This window comes from Mustela nigripes, chromosome 1 (genome assembly GCF_022355385.1).
Source record: "Mustela nigripes isolate SB6536 chromosome 1, MUSNIG.SB6536, whole genome shotgun sequence".
Lineage (NCBI taxonomy): Eukaryota > Metazoa > Chordata > Mammalia > Carnivora > Mustelidae > Mustela > Mustela nigripes.
Window position 1 is genome coordinate 17,831,622 of NC_081557.1, and position 14,533 is coordinate 17,846,154.

General features: G+C 42.9%; 1 long non-coding RNA gene across 1 annotated transcript; it reads right to left on the bottom strand.

The window, feature by feature from the left end:
* Positions 1-1,872: 1,872 nt before the first annotated feature.
* On the bottom strand, positions 1,873-14,059 carry LOC132010599 (uncharacterized). Its single transcript, XR_009402245.1, has 5 exons — positions 13,992-14,059; positions 10,402-10,540; positions 9,731-9,963; positions 8,670-8,744; positions 1,873-2,636 (listed from the first exon to the last, which is right to left on the bottom strand). It is a non-coding gene; the product is annotated as an uncharacterized LOC132010599 (long non-coding RNA).
* Positions 14,060-14,533: the final 474 nt, after the last annotated feature.

The window sequence follows — 14,533 nt, forward strand, 5'->3', positions numbered from 1 at the left end:
CCCAGAAACAGGAGATGGTGAGAGAGGGGAGAAGGTGCAGAGCTGATGCCAGAGAGGCCAACTCATGTGGTTTCTTGGGATATACTCAAAACCCTCAATTCTTGGGCTGTCAGAGCATTGCTACAGCCCATGAAAAGCCGCACAGGATATAAATTCTGCCCCATTTCTGTCCCACACTTTGGACCCCAAAGCAGCTATTCTTGGATCCAAAGTTTCTCTTGGACAGTTCTGCCATCTATTGACGACAGTCCCTCCACCAGATTCTCACACCAACAAGTCAGTTTTCATTCCTACTCCACTAACCAGAGAAATTTAAACCCAAGGAATTTAAATTCTAAGGAATCCAAAGGAAACTGGTACTAAACCATCACTTCATTTTTCATGCCACCTTTTGTTCCTGCGCCCAACCAAAATTCCCCCTTTCTTTCCCACAACCACACCCATGCGTCTGCAAATGTTGGAGAATTCCAATACTTAGAAGAAAAGATGGACCTATCTACACCAATGGTTCTCACATGCCTCCCATGAACCTGCCAAGAGCTGGATTTTCACTAAATCCTTAGTGAAATTTAAAAAAAAAAAAAAAAAATAGTAGTAGTAGAATGGGTTTTCGTGAAATTAAATTTCTTCCACTTAAATTTCGTTTGGGGATCTGTTTTGATTAGCTATTGTAACCACCACCAAATACCTTAGCTATGTAAAACAATAAAAGTATATGTCTTACTGTGCTGACGATTAAGCTACTGTCTTTCTTCTCAAAACCCACCTTTCCATACTCAGCTATAGGGTGCTATGGCTGGAACTCCGCAAACCACATTCTCCTTTTTCTGGCTGTTTCCTGGAGGTTTTGCCAGGAGGGAGTGCGGCAAGGAGACTGAAAGACTGGACGAGGGATAAGGGACAGGTGCTCTCTTGGGCTGTTTTTGTTTCATCGTCTGTGTTTCTGCGGGTTGCTCTGTTTTGCTACAGCTACTGATGCTACCTGAGCACCAGTTCCTTACCTGAAGGATGCAGCTGATTCTGGAAGTAGCTGGCTCCACTTTCCAGGGTTTTTTTCCCCCCTGCTTTCCCAGAATGAGCCTCATCAGGCTCCCAGAGAGGGGGACGCCGCTTCACCGGCCAGTGTCCCCCCTCCTTATAGTCTGAGTTTCAGCTCCGCGCTGGCTCACTTGGAGTCCAACAGAGTGAAGATGTTCTGGGTCGGCAGTGGCCATTCGGGCACACAGGTTCCTGCCTCCCCCGAAACAGCCCAGACTGGAGCTTCGGGACCTTAGCGGGAGGCTGGGCATCTGCTGAACACGTGCAAAGGAAGGTGTGGGGGGAGGATTTCCGGACCGGGAGAGCAAGCGCAGACGCTCACTTCCGCCTCGCCCAGCGCTCACCGGCAAGGCAGCTGGGAAATGTAGTCCAGCTTTTGTGGCCTGCGCAGCAGCCCTGCCGCAAGGTCCTCCCTATACCTCGTGTGAAACCCTCTTTCATGCGTTAGGGTGCTTAGTAGAGGATAGGTTTTCATGCCGGCAAAATAAGAGGTTACTCGTCCCCCAAGCCCCAGCGCTCAATAAGTCAGTGAAACCCAAAAGTTCGAGAACAATCCTCCCGGGATAACACCTGCTTTCCGTTGCCTTCTTTATGCTCACAGAGAGGATCTGTTTAGGTTTATTTCCAAGTTTGACTTTCTTTCCTCCTGAACGCAGTGATGCATAAAACTTCTCTCCCACTATAGTATGGAAAATCTATAGTCGTACCTCATCCTTGATTTCTAACATCAGGGTTGTAATTGTTCTTTAGCAAACAAGTATATTAGAGATTCCAGATGAGTGTTGAAACTGAGATAGCATTGGCCAAATTCGCTGAGCTCCCTAGAAGTAATTTTCTACTTAAAAAAGAAGAATACCGAGTTTAGTTTAGAACAAGCTCAAAGTTAGTTTTGTACTCGTTTCTACCTTTTCTTAAACTTGCTTTCCAACTGGTTAAGTTAACGTACTTACACTTGGCTCTTTCATTAATCTTTGCAAATTATGGAATGTTTTGCATAAACCTCCGCCTACCCATAAATTGCTGTTGAATCCATATTGGGTAAGATCACTGTAAAGATAAAGGTCATCTGACCTTTAGAAGGTGACACTGACTATGAGGCCCTGAGGATATCATCCTTTTGCCTGCAAAATGAAAACAAATTTCGTCTTCAGTGCCATTTCTTTTTTTTTTTTTTTTTAAGTAATTGAACCAGAAGTTTTCAGGGTGAGCAGACAGAACCCTTAATTAATGCAGGAAGAATGTTTTACACCCAAGCCAGGACTGTGGGAGGTAAAGAGGCAATTAATAGTCTGTCTCTCTCTCTGTCTCACTCTCGCTCTCTCCCTCTCTCTCTCTTTATATTCATAACAAAACATTTAAAAGGAAAAGCATTATGCCAGCAGGGTTTTTTAAAGACAACTACTATTTCTTTTTCTTTTTCTGTAACTCCTGCACGTCCAGAATGAGCTAGACTGTGACTGACTATTGCTGGAAAATCTTAAGTTCTAACCACCCAGTGAACATCGAAACCGATGCATTAAAGACCTCCAGCAGCCTACTCCTCTTCCGTTTTCCCTCTCCTCTTCAAGAACACATCAACATTCACCAAGTCACTGGAGCTAAAAAAAAAAAAAAAAAAAAAAAAAAACTTAGAATCGTTCTTGGCAGGTTCTTGTGTACAATTTCAGTGCACGTGGCATTGCATTGTGTGTATTTATTATTACTCGCTTCTCCTTCCAGCTACTGAAACCCAGGAACCCTTACTTGGTTTTGGATCTCTAGTGCTTACGTGATGCTCACACAGAGTCCACACCACGTAAATGAATTTTAGTTCTTCCTCTTCCCTAGCTCTTTATTTTTGGTCACCAAAAATGTCTCCTGATTCTGTCCTCTCCCCCAGTATCTACACCCCTGTCACTCTCACTTGAACTATCCAGAATCTTCACTTGATTATTCTCTCCAAGTCCAGGCTCACCCCCTCTTCTACCTGCCCTCCCACAGAGATGCCAAGTTACAGTTCACCAACACAAGTCTAATCTACTTATCCTTTTGTCTCATACTTTCAGTAGTTCCCTAGCAACTGGTATAAGGTCCAAATTTCTAAGCATAATTTTCAACACAGCTTCCCTGCCCCAGTTCATTTCCAGAGACTTGCCCACCATGTATCCTAAGCTCGAGCCATTCCAAACAACTCATTATTTAATCAAGAAATACTCCTTTAGGGCTCTGAGTTTGTTCTTTCTCCTTTTCCATTCAAAATGCCTTTTCTACTCTCCTCAGAAAGCTCCTACTCATCCATCAACACCTAGAGATCCTGTTCCTCCACTAAAGTTTGTGCCTGTCAAAGGTAGGGACCAGGTCTAATTTATTATTGGGCTTCTGGTGCCTAATACGGTTTCTGACACCATCGGCATCAACAAATCTTTGTGAAGAGTAATTGCCAACAAGTATCTGGGAGTCTTTAGTATTCTGAATTCCTAATTGATATCTTCACTTCTATAAAGGCTGCATTCCTGCTTTTCAGGATGGCTCCCCAAACGTATTATTTTACTACATACTGGAAACCCTTCAGGACCTCTGCTCAAAATCACAGACATGATAATGTTCCTTTTTAAGTAGCTGAAGAAAGTGGATTTACTTATTTGACAAAAAACAGCTGGTGCAATAAACCTGAGATAGCACAAAGCTAGTCCTTTTTTCTAAAGATGATTATGATAATCTCATCTCACTATAATTTTCAAATTACTTCTATATACATTATCTTACTTGATAACATATTGACATGGCCGGCTAATGGTCAAATTCATTAGCAAGTCATCATTTGGACTTTGACAACAAAACGACAAAATCTAGCCCCAGCTCCTCCTCCTACTAACATACTTGGCCTTAGGAACATTACTCAACCTCCTTAAGCCTCCTCAAACCTGTGTTTCTTTGCTAGCAAAAATAAAGATACTGACAGTAAAAGTAATCGGTGTTTTTTCAAGGAAGTTTCTTTTGTTGTTTTTTATTTTTTTTACAAAATTGCATATATTTAAGGTATACAACTTGATGTTTGGATATACATGTTCTTTGTGAAATAATCACCATAATCAAGCTAATTACCATGTCCATTACTTCACATGGTTACCGTGTGTGTGTGTGTGTGTGTGTGTGTGTGTTGAGAACCCTTAACATCTAACCACTTAGCAAAGTTCAAGTATATGACACAGTGTTATCACAGTCAACATGCTGCACATCAGATCTCCAGAACTTACTCATCTCACATAATTGAAACTTTGTACCCTTTGGCTGACATGTCCCCATTTCTCCCTATCCCCAACCCCAAACAATCATCATTCTACTCTCTGCTTCTAGGAGTTTAACCTATTTGGTCAAAGGATTGTTACAGTAGTTTCAGGTTTTCGTGACTTTTAGATTAGACGTGTAAGTGAGCTCAAGCAATGTTTGTCTGTGCCTGACTTATTTCACTTTGCATGATGTCCCCCAGCTTCATCCAGGTTGTCCCAAAAGTTGGCTTTCCTTCTTTTTGAAGGCTGAATAATATTCTATTGAATATATACCACATTTTCTTTGTCCATTTATCCATCAATGGACACTTAGATTGTTCCCACATCTTTGTCACTGTGAATAATGCTGCAATGAACATGGGAGTGAAGTATCTTTTCAAGACCCTGATATTATTTCCTTGGGATGAATACTTCTGGACATGGGATTGTTGGATCATATGGTAATTCTGTTTTAAATCTTTTGAGGAGCTTCCATTCTGTTTTCCATAATGGCTGAACCAATCTACATTTCCAGCAACAGTGTTTAAGGGTTCCTTTTCTCCACACCCTCACCAACACTTCCCTTTTAATAACAGGCACTCTAAGAAGCATGAGGTGATATCTCAGTATGTTTCCTATAGGCAAACACTATTCTAAATGATTTCCACATAATTCATTTAATTGCATAAGAAGTGAAATAAATACCATGAACTGCCTTTAATTAGGGAACTGAGGCACAGCTAGTAAATGGTAAGGCCCGGGTGGAGACCAGTATTCTTACCCACCATGGAAACCACCTCAGAGATTTTACCCTAAGTACTAAAAGAGATCAAGTATATGCAGCCCTCAGTAAAATACTGGCACACAGTAAATGTTTAATAAACATTGGCTGTTCCTATTCTTATTAGCTGGAGAGGACAATAACAATCCTTCAACGAAACTCTAATGTAATCTAATCACCTGCCTACACCAAGCACCAAAATAGAATTATCCACTTCTCTTACAGCCTCAGTAGGAAAACAAAGAGGGAAGTAGAAGTAGCAACAAAATAAGAGTATATGGATGAAGGCAACTTAAAAGTCAAAGGTACTGTAGAAATGAATGGAGGTGCTGTGTCAGAGGCCGGAATTTTTGGAAGGGTGCCACAACACTGACATTTAATTGTTCTGTTGCCAGTATGGGGACTGCTCATCTTCCTCCTTGACAACCAGCCCAAGCCTATGAAAAAGTGAATAGGGCCCTACACTGTATTTTCCTGTGGAAACAATTCACATGATAATCTTGTCTGTGTCCACACAGGAACCAGCATGATACAGGGAACCCCTCCCAAATCCAGCCTTCCTCACTCCATCCCCATAGAACCCCTAAATTGGGCTCCCTCTTCAAATTCAGCTATCTTCTGTGTTTTACTATTTGACCAATTTTCTCCCCTCGAGACCACATGGATTCATTTCCCTTCCTCATGGTTTTACTGAAAGCCAATTAACAACAATTATCCCTTACAATAGCAGATTAATTAGAAGGAACTTTGTTGCTATAAGCATATCATATATGTCAAGTGAACATCTCCCTTTCTGGAAAGTTCTATGGCACGCTGTTCAATAGAACTTTCAGCAAGGTCATTATCTTCACTGTCTAATGACAGCCACTAGCTACATGTACATACTGGGCTTTTGAAATATGCTTACTGCAACTAAAGAAAGAGATTTTTAAATTTAATTTACTTTTAATACATTTAAATAGGCAATTTAGGGAGTACCTACCATATTGGACAGAGCAACTGCACACTATTATCCACTTCTAGTAATCAGTGTGGTATGGGCTACTCAAAATTAAGGATCTGACCTCATAAGACCAAAAAAAGTCAACTTGGAGGAGGCCGGTCCTCTAAAGACATGATAACATATAGAGCTATAGCCCAAAACCAAGTATTTCTAAAATTTGCTTTTAGAAGAACTAGAAGGCCTGACTCTCAAACTGGCACTGTGCCACTTTATCGTTATTCAGTACAAGCACATAAAACAATTATTCTATCAGTTTTACAGAAAGATGAACAGTTCAGTGGCAGGAAAAGTCCAGGATGGACTGCTGGCAATCACAGCAAGTCCTGAAAGAAGAAATTAAAAATCAAGTATCAGCCAAAGAAAAGTCAACTAATTTGTCTCTATTCTTTCTCCCTCACAGAAACGTATCCCCAGCCAGGCGTCGGCCTGGGAACTGTAGTGACTTGCCTTCCTATGAAGATCAATTTGCTAAGGAAGAGAGGGAAGGGACAAACTACACAAGGCAGGAAAAGAGCAAATGCCAAGGCTTTGTGAGAAGCCAAGTGTGTGCAAAGGAATATGGGGCGTGGATATTGAGAACAAGAGGAAGTCGTTGGACTACGTGGAGCAGGGAGGAGACGGGACCCACCCTGGGTTCTATAAAGATGGCGGCAGGTGGCTGACGATAAGAGAGTTTGGAGTGGGGCAGCACAGCGCGAGAGACCAGTTAGGAGGTCTTTGCCATTGTTATGGCAAAAGAGATGGAAATTAAATAAAGTAATAAACAAACAAATAAGTGATAGAGCTGAGGACGGTGGGTGGCAGAGCCTAAGAGAAAGGGGCATGGTCAACAGGGAGTTAGGAGCAAAATTACCAGGGCTTCATAATGGCTGCTACGGGGTAGAAAGGAAGCAGGTAATGAGCAAGAGGTTCTTCTCATTCACAGCTGAATGGAGGGAGAGGCTCTTCCCCGAGGTAGATGTTGGAAAGGACTGGATTTGAGGGAGGACCTAAGTTTCATTTCGGGCACTTGTCTTTACAGTATCTTTAACACAATTAGGATGGCAAGTAGACAGTTGGACATGGACCTTAGACACCAAAGGAACAATTTAGTCCATACCTCTATTCTGTTTTGCCCTTTTTTTTTTTTTAAAGATAAGCTGGTAGTTTGATGAGATGTCTCATTTTTCAGCTCATAAAAGATGATGCCCAGGGGCGCCTGGGTGGCTCAGTGGATTAAAGCTTTGGCCTTCAGCTCAGTTCATGATCCCAGGGTCCTGGGATCGAGCCCCGCATCAGCCTCTCTGCTAGCAGGGAGCCTGCTTCCCTTCCTCTCTCTCTGCCTACTTGTGATCTCTGTCTGTCAAATAAATAAATAAAACTTAAAAAAAAAAAAGATGATGCCCAGAAGTCACATAAGTGCTTAAATAGACCAAGGAGGACTCCACAGCTCCATCCCTGTAGAACTTCCAACTGCTAACCCCTTCAGAAAAGACTGCACTCAAATTCATTTTGGAAATGCTGCAAACATGGTCAAGTCCTCACACACTCTGTCAAATGGCCATCTTGTATGGTCCTGCATGACGTACTCCAGAGTCCACAGGGGTCAGGCGAGAACTGGACCACTACCCAACTCCATCCCGTTGTTACATAGGAATAATTAGTATTGCTAAAATTGAAAGTTTTTAAGAGAAGCTGAAAATGTGAGGGCTTTTTTTTTTTAAGATTTTATTTCTTTGAGAGAAAACACATAAGCCGGTGGAGGGTCAGAGGGTGAGGGAGAAGCAGACTCCCCGCTAACCAGGGAGCCCAATGAGGGGCTCGATCCCTAGACGCTGGGATCATGACCTGAGCTGAAGGCAGACACTTAACTGACTGATTCACCCAGGCACCCCTTAATTTAAATCTCTAAATGTTTTGTTCATATTTATTTTTTTTTTAGAAGACCATCTGGGTTAAACAAAATCTCTCACAGTCCACACTTACTCCATGGGCCACTAGTTTGTGACTTTATCTCAGGGGCGGCACCTACAGAGAACTCATGTATCCCTGAGTTAATCCTCCCTAACTGATAGCCTTTCCCACTGAGTCTGAATGCACCCTCAGAATCCATCCCAACACAACGCTCCAAGGGAGATGATGTTCCAAAGTACTCAGAGCTATGGAAGTTGAAATTTATCTGCCCTGTATTTTCTGGCGGTAACCAATGTTGCTCCACAAAAACGTGAAGACGACACAAAATGCCCTCAATTCTTCCCCTCCCTTCAGGAGAAATTGCCTTGGGGCATGCACACACAAATGCCAAAACTCTTTGGTGCCTGTTTCTATTAGTGCAAATCATGTTTCCTGAACCTACAAACAATGTATTTCCATTTCTTCTGCAGCCGGTCTCTTTGTATGGCCTTTTAAATACCACTGTAGCTCAGCAAAGTCAACATCTTTTTCTTTTTCTATTCACTCTGGGCCTTCACCTCTCCTCGAAACTTTTTTTTTTTTTTTGAAATCTCTACAGCATTTCCCTAAACACCTCATTTTGCTTGATTAAAAACAAGACCTGGATGGTTTTCTCTGATTCTCTAATGTGATGATAACTGATGGAAAAGACTTTTCAAACACTGACCTCAGAACTCAAGTGCAGTGAGAAGATTCTGCAAGGCCTTTTTACTTCCTGCAAAGCCATTCGCTTTGTTTTCACCTGTGTTTCAATAAATGGAAGAAAGAGTTCCCATTCGTTCCAATTAGTTAAAAAAATAATCATTTTCTCATGCAAAATTAAAGCTTAGCAGGCACCTCTCTTTGGGAAGACATGAAGCTGAACACTTTTAATTTAAGCCAAACAAGCGCATTAAGAAGATGTATTTCTCTAGAGCTGTAGTCCTTCAGGGTCCTTGAATGCCAGTTATTGGCTTACTTTTTAGCCTGAGTAAAAGATCTTTTTGCTGCTGTCTTTAAGGATCACCATTAAGAAAAGCAGCAGCAGTTACCGCATTATTGAGTTTTCTTTGTCAGGGGAAGAGGGAGCAGGAATTAGAGTCTCAGACGTTGGATTGCACTGGGACCACCATAACAAAGCATCCCAGAAGGCTTCCACAACAGAAGTTTATTTTCTCACCGTTCTAGAGGCTGGAGGTTCAAGATCAAACTATCAGGAGATTCAGTTTCTCCTAAGGGTCTTTCTCTTTGGATTGTAGATGGCTGCCTTCTCCCTGCGTCCTCACGCCGTCTCCCGTCTGTGTACATCTGTCCTAATCCCTTCTACTCACAAGGACACCCGATGTAGTGGAGTGCAGCCCACCCAAACGATTTCATTTCAACCGAATTATGTCTTTAAAGACCCTATTTCCAAATACTGTCACATTGTGATGTGCTGAGAATCAGAACTTCCACGTGTGCACTTGGCAGCCAGGGACGGGGGGCGGGAGGGGGCACACAATTTAACCCATAATGATGACCCTGAGGATAATGTACACAGAGCGGAGTGTGTGTTTAGTGACAAACAATAGAAACTAATTCCTGCTGGTAAGTGCGAAGCAGCGGCAACAGCAACAGAAAGAAAGAAAAAACTCTAAGGCAGGAATGTAATCATGACCCATGAAGGGACAGGAACCAAAGACCGAAAAACTCTCAGAACTTCTCCCCCTCCACTCCTTCTGCTCATAGGTTTCTTCCCTGCCCACCTACCTCCTTTTCCTTCTCCCCATTTCACAGGATAGAATACGGTCCGTAGGCTTACAAGCCTACACAGGACAAATTTTACTATTTATCCAGATGAACCAGCAAGAAAAACCAGCCCCAATTTCCAGGGAAGAGACTCTGTCCCAGCTTGGGTCAGGTGTTCACCATGGTCCCATTATAACGGGGCGATGTGGTCATCTGTTTCCAACGTGGCTGTTCCCCGTGAACTGGAGTGATCTCTATAGGAAAGGAGAGAGACAGGGGAGGTAGAGATACGTGATCATGGGCCTGCGAATAGGGCAGATGCTCTAACACTTGTCGCTGTATGGGTAAGAATGTTTGCATGTCCCACTCTTTTTTCAGACCCCAGGATATTGCTCCCCTGCTCACGAGCCTACTTAGATATTTCTCCTCTGGACGTGTAGACAAGAGGTAACTATAGCAACTGGATGTACAGGTAATTGCTATAAAACCTTGCCCAGGGGTTGGAAAGCCACGGAGAAACTGATCCCTACATTCGACCGGGGCACTAGTTCACAGCTAAGGTGAGTTTCTTGTCCCCAGAACAATCAGTGTTTTACCTTTTAAAAATAAAGAAAAGTGTGTGTGCCACAATTCTGTCTGAAAGCTCGGGCATTGAAGTAGACCCAGGAGATGCAATTTCAAACAAGACTCACCTTTTCATCTTCCAGGTCTGTGACTTGGCTAGGTCTCCGTTGCCTCTAATTTTTTTTGTTCTCTTGGCTTCAGCTGCCCACCATTTCCAGAAGCGGGCTGACGGGCAACGACCCAGGTTTAATGACACCACCCTTGGATCTAAAAAGACATCATTCCTTCAGATGTGGCCAGTTCATCCCCTAAAGGACCATTCAGCCTGTTAGGCATCCCAGAACCTGGGATGATCTCCCTCTTCCTTAATTGCTTCTCACCTGGAACTCACAGACACAAGAACAATACCCTTCCCTCTTTCTCTCTTCTAAACTAAATATAGAATTGGAATGACTCACTTTTGGAATTGTTGAGATAAAGAAGCAGACGTAATGTGGGGTTTTAGGAGCTCAGCTCTCCCTCTTACCAACAGTTTGGGAGACAGCTCCGTGAGGAGCCCTTGGAACCCGGGGCAAGGCTGCTGAGGTTCAAAGCCACGCTCCACCACTTACTAGCTCTACCTTAGGTAAGTTATTAACCTCTCGGAGCTTCGCTTTCCTCACAGAGGTGTTGGGATTCTTAAACAAGCTACTGTACCTGAGGTGTTTAGAGTTATGCAATTGATTGCTCTTACTATTGTTATAATACCAAATCTGGCCTGATGGGCTAAGGAGGGTTGGTCTCTGACAAGACACAGCGGCACTCCCCCTCCATTCCCCATTCAGGGCACTCTGCTCTACTCCCCTCCATTCCCCATTCAGGGCACTCTGCTCTCCTGCCTCCTTTTTTTTTTTTTTTTTTTTTTTTCATCCTCCCCAGCACCTGAGCATCAGGGAGCCTCCTGCAACCTTCCCCATCAATACCCACCCGGAACTCACTCCCAAGGTAGCAGCCCTCTCCGAGAGCACTGTCTTAAGAGGCAGTTCCGTTTTCTCTGAGAAAAATACCTTCACTATCTTGTTTCCTTTTTTTGGATTTTTTTTCTATTTTTTCTCCCATAATGTGCATGCATCTATAGCCAACGAAGTTATGCCAGTTGTACAAAGGAGTAATAAGATGCCAATGTCCTCAAGCTATCTCTGCCCCCACCATACTCACTGCAGCTGAGTTTGGAGCCCCTCCTCTCTCACTGGACCATGACATCAGCCTTCCTACTTGGTCACACTATCAATACTTTAGCCAATCCACTGCCCATAGCATTAGGAGTGAGCTGGACAGTTAGGCAGTCAGGGCCAGGGTCTCCAACAAGAAAATATGGGGTCAGGGCAGTTAAGATAAAACACCACTGACATCCTGTTTTGCAGCTTAGACAGGACCACACTAGCATTCTGCTTTGCAGCCTTTGCAGAAATGACTTCTGCAAAACATCCTAAAATAAGACCATTAACCACAAAGCATTTGTCACCATCACGGGCAAGGGGCAGTTAAGACATAAGTCCCGAGATGTCAGCAAAAAAGACCATCAGCACATAGACATTAACCTAATAGGTACACAGATGTGTGACCCAAAGCCCTGATGGGTACAACTCAACACACCCTGGTTGCTTAAGATAGTTCTGCAAAAGAGCTCCTAAAACCACTAAACTTAGAAACTCCAATGGCAACCCTCTTGGGTCCCCTCCCTCTCTGAGAACTTTACACTCTTGCTCCATAAAGTTTGCTTGGCTGCCCACCACTCTTCGTCTGGTCTACCTCTTCATTCTTCCAAGTGGCATGACCAAGAAATCCTGCAACGATAGTCCTAGCATAGGCTCTTCCTAAACATTTAATCACAAAGTAAGTATTTCCAGATTAAAAAACATTTAAAGATCCCTATTACTTAAGAGGTATGTTCCAAAAATTCTTGGCATGGCCCAGAAGCCTGCTTCTAGCCCCAACATACATTCTCCGTCTCGTCTGCTACCATCCCTCTTTCCCATCACCCTACACTCTAGCCAGTGAAAATCAGAAGCCATTTTGTGTAAATCATATGTTTCTTCCAGCAGGAATATTCCAGCCTTCTACTCCTCCACCTAGCTAGCTCTTACTAGCAAACATCTCCTCTAAAAACCGTCTATGTATCTCCCCAGAAATAATCCTCTCTATTCACTTCATATAGTATATATGACAAAGTGCCCTAATATTAGTTTTCTAGATTCTCTCCCACATTAAAAAAAAAAAAAAGAAAGAAACCTACTCTATTGAAATATGACTGACATACAAAAAGTATAAAGAATTCCTACAACTCAGTAGCAAAAAACAAAGAGCCCATCTAAAAGATGGGCAAAGGACCTGAATAGACATTTCTTCAAAGAAGACATGAGATTTGAAAAGATGCTCAACATCACTAACCATCAGGAAAATGCAGCTCAAAACCAAAATGTGTTATCACCTCACACCTGTTAGGATGCCTATCATTAAAAACAACAAAAGAGGGGCGCCTGGGTGGCTCAGTGGGTTAAAGCCTCTGCCTTTGGCTCAGGTCAGGATCTCAGGGTCCTGGGATGGAGCCCCACATCTGACTCTCTGCTCAGCAGGGAGCCTGCTTCCTCCTCTCTCTTTGCCTGCCTCTCGGCCTATTTGTGATCTCTGTCTGTCAAATAAATAAATAAAATCTTTAAAAAAAAAAAAAAAAGATAAGTGTTGGCGAGGATATGGAGAAAAAGGAATCCAGGTACTGTGTTGGTGGAAATGTAAGTTGATACAGCCATTACGGAAACAGTATCAAGCTTCCTCCCCACTTTACCGTAAGTTCTTTGAAGTCAGGAATCATGTTCAATCAATCTTGGTACCTCCCTCAGCAGCAAGCTCCGAGGAGAGTAGGAGCTGTTAGAAAGATGTGATGAACGAATGAACGAGGCAGGAGGAAGGTGCTATTCTTTACATATAAAGATGACATCACCACAACCCTACCAACAGACTTCACTGTGGCCCCCGTTTCCCAACATTGGCATGGATCATATGGATAGGTCCCTATTCCCTCATCCTTGGTAACTGTAGGCCCAATGATGACAGAATGGCTACGTGAGAGCCTTCAACTAGGCACAAAGGACTAGGGACAAAACTAGGCTCTACCCTTGAAGAAAATTCTAATCTCGGTCTCTATTAGTGTCACCCACTCGCCGGCTGAACCCGGCCCTTGCTCAAAGTTAGCTCACAGCATAGTCTGACAGTGGGGTTGAGAAATGGAAGGACATATCTTCACCAACCTACAGTAAAACTGAAAAAACATATGTGCTCCATCTCAGTGGATGAAAGACCCTCTTCCTCCTCACCTGCCTACCTTTCTGCTTCCTTCTTTTCATAAAGAATAGCAAAGACGCTGGTATAAACATGAACATAACAACTCTGGTGTTGATTAAACTCTTCATCTTCACTCCCTTGCTAATCAACTACAAAAGCCTTCGATACACACACCAACCTCAGAAAGGTTTTATCACTTAATTACTATAAAACAACCCCACAGGTTAACGCATGCTTGATCTCAAAGGAGTGGCAGTAACCATTATGTTATTAATATCAATTTCACAGCTAGAAACAAGTAGAGAGAATTCAGGCCCAGAAATATGGCACAAAGTCTGAGTTAATGGGATGTGCTCCCTGCCCCCGCCCCAATACTACTCCCCAAAAGTCAACTTACCATTTTGTTATGGTCTGAAATTCTGGAACCAGAAATGTATTCCTCTGGGGTTTTTGTTTGTTTTTTCTGTTAAAATGCAAACACCATATAGGTAGATCACATATCAAACCACGGTCAATCATTTATGCCTAAGAGAAATCTAAATAAATTTAGCCACTTTTCTAGGGCATTGGTGGTTACAGAGGATAGAGAGGGAATGTGAAGAAGCAGTGACTTGAGTAACTGAGGCGGGCCTATCATCCTGTATTGAAAACAAGGATAAAGAGGACTGAGGGTCTGAGAGCAATCCTTACTCGGTTCACACGTGTACTTCCTGCTTGGCATTGATAAAAGTGTACGTAGACTATTGTGTGGCAGTAAGAGGTTGAGGGGTCTGACTGCAGCTCAAATCCTATTCTGTAGGACTGAGTTACTGAGATCTGCTGCCTCTAATTTTGCATCATCACTGGCATCCAAAGAATGAGGCAGCGTGAATCCAGCTTGTGTTTCACTGTTTACGGTGTATTTGTTTCTGACAGGCTCTGGGTCAATAATTTTTCATA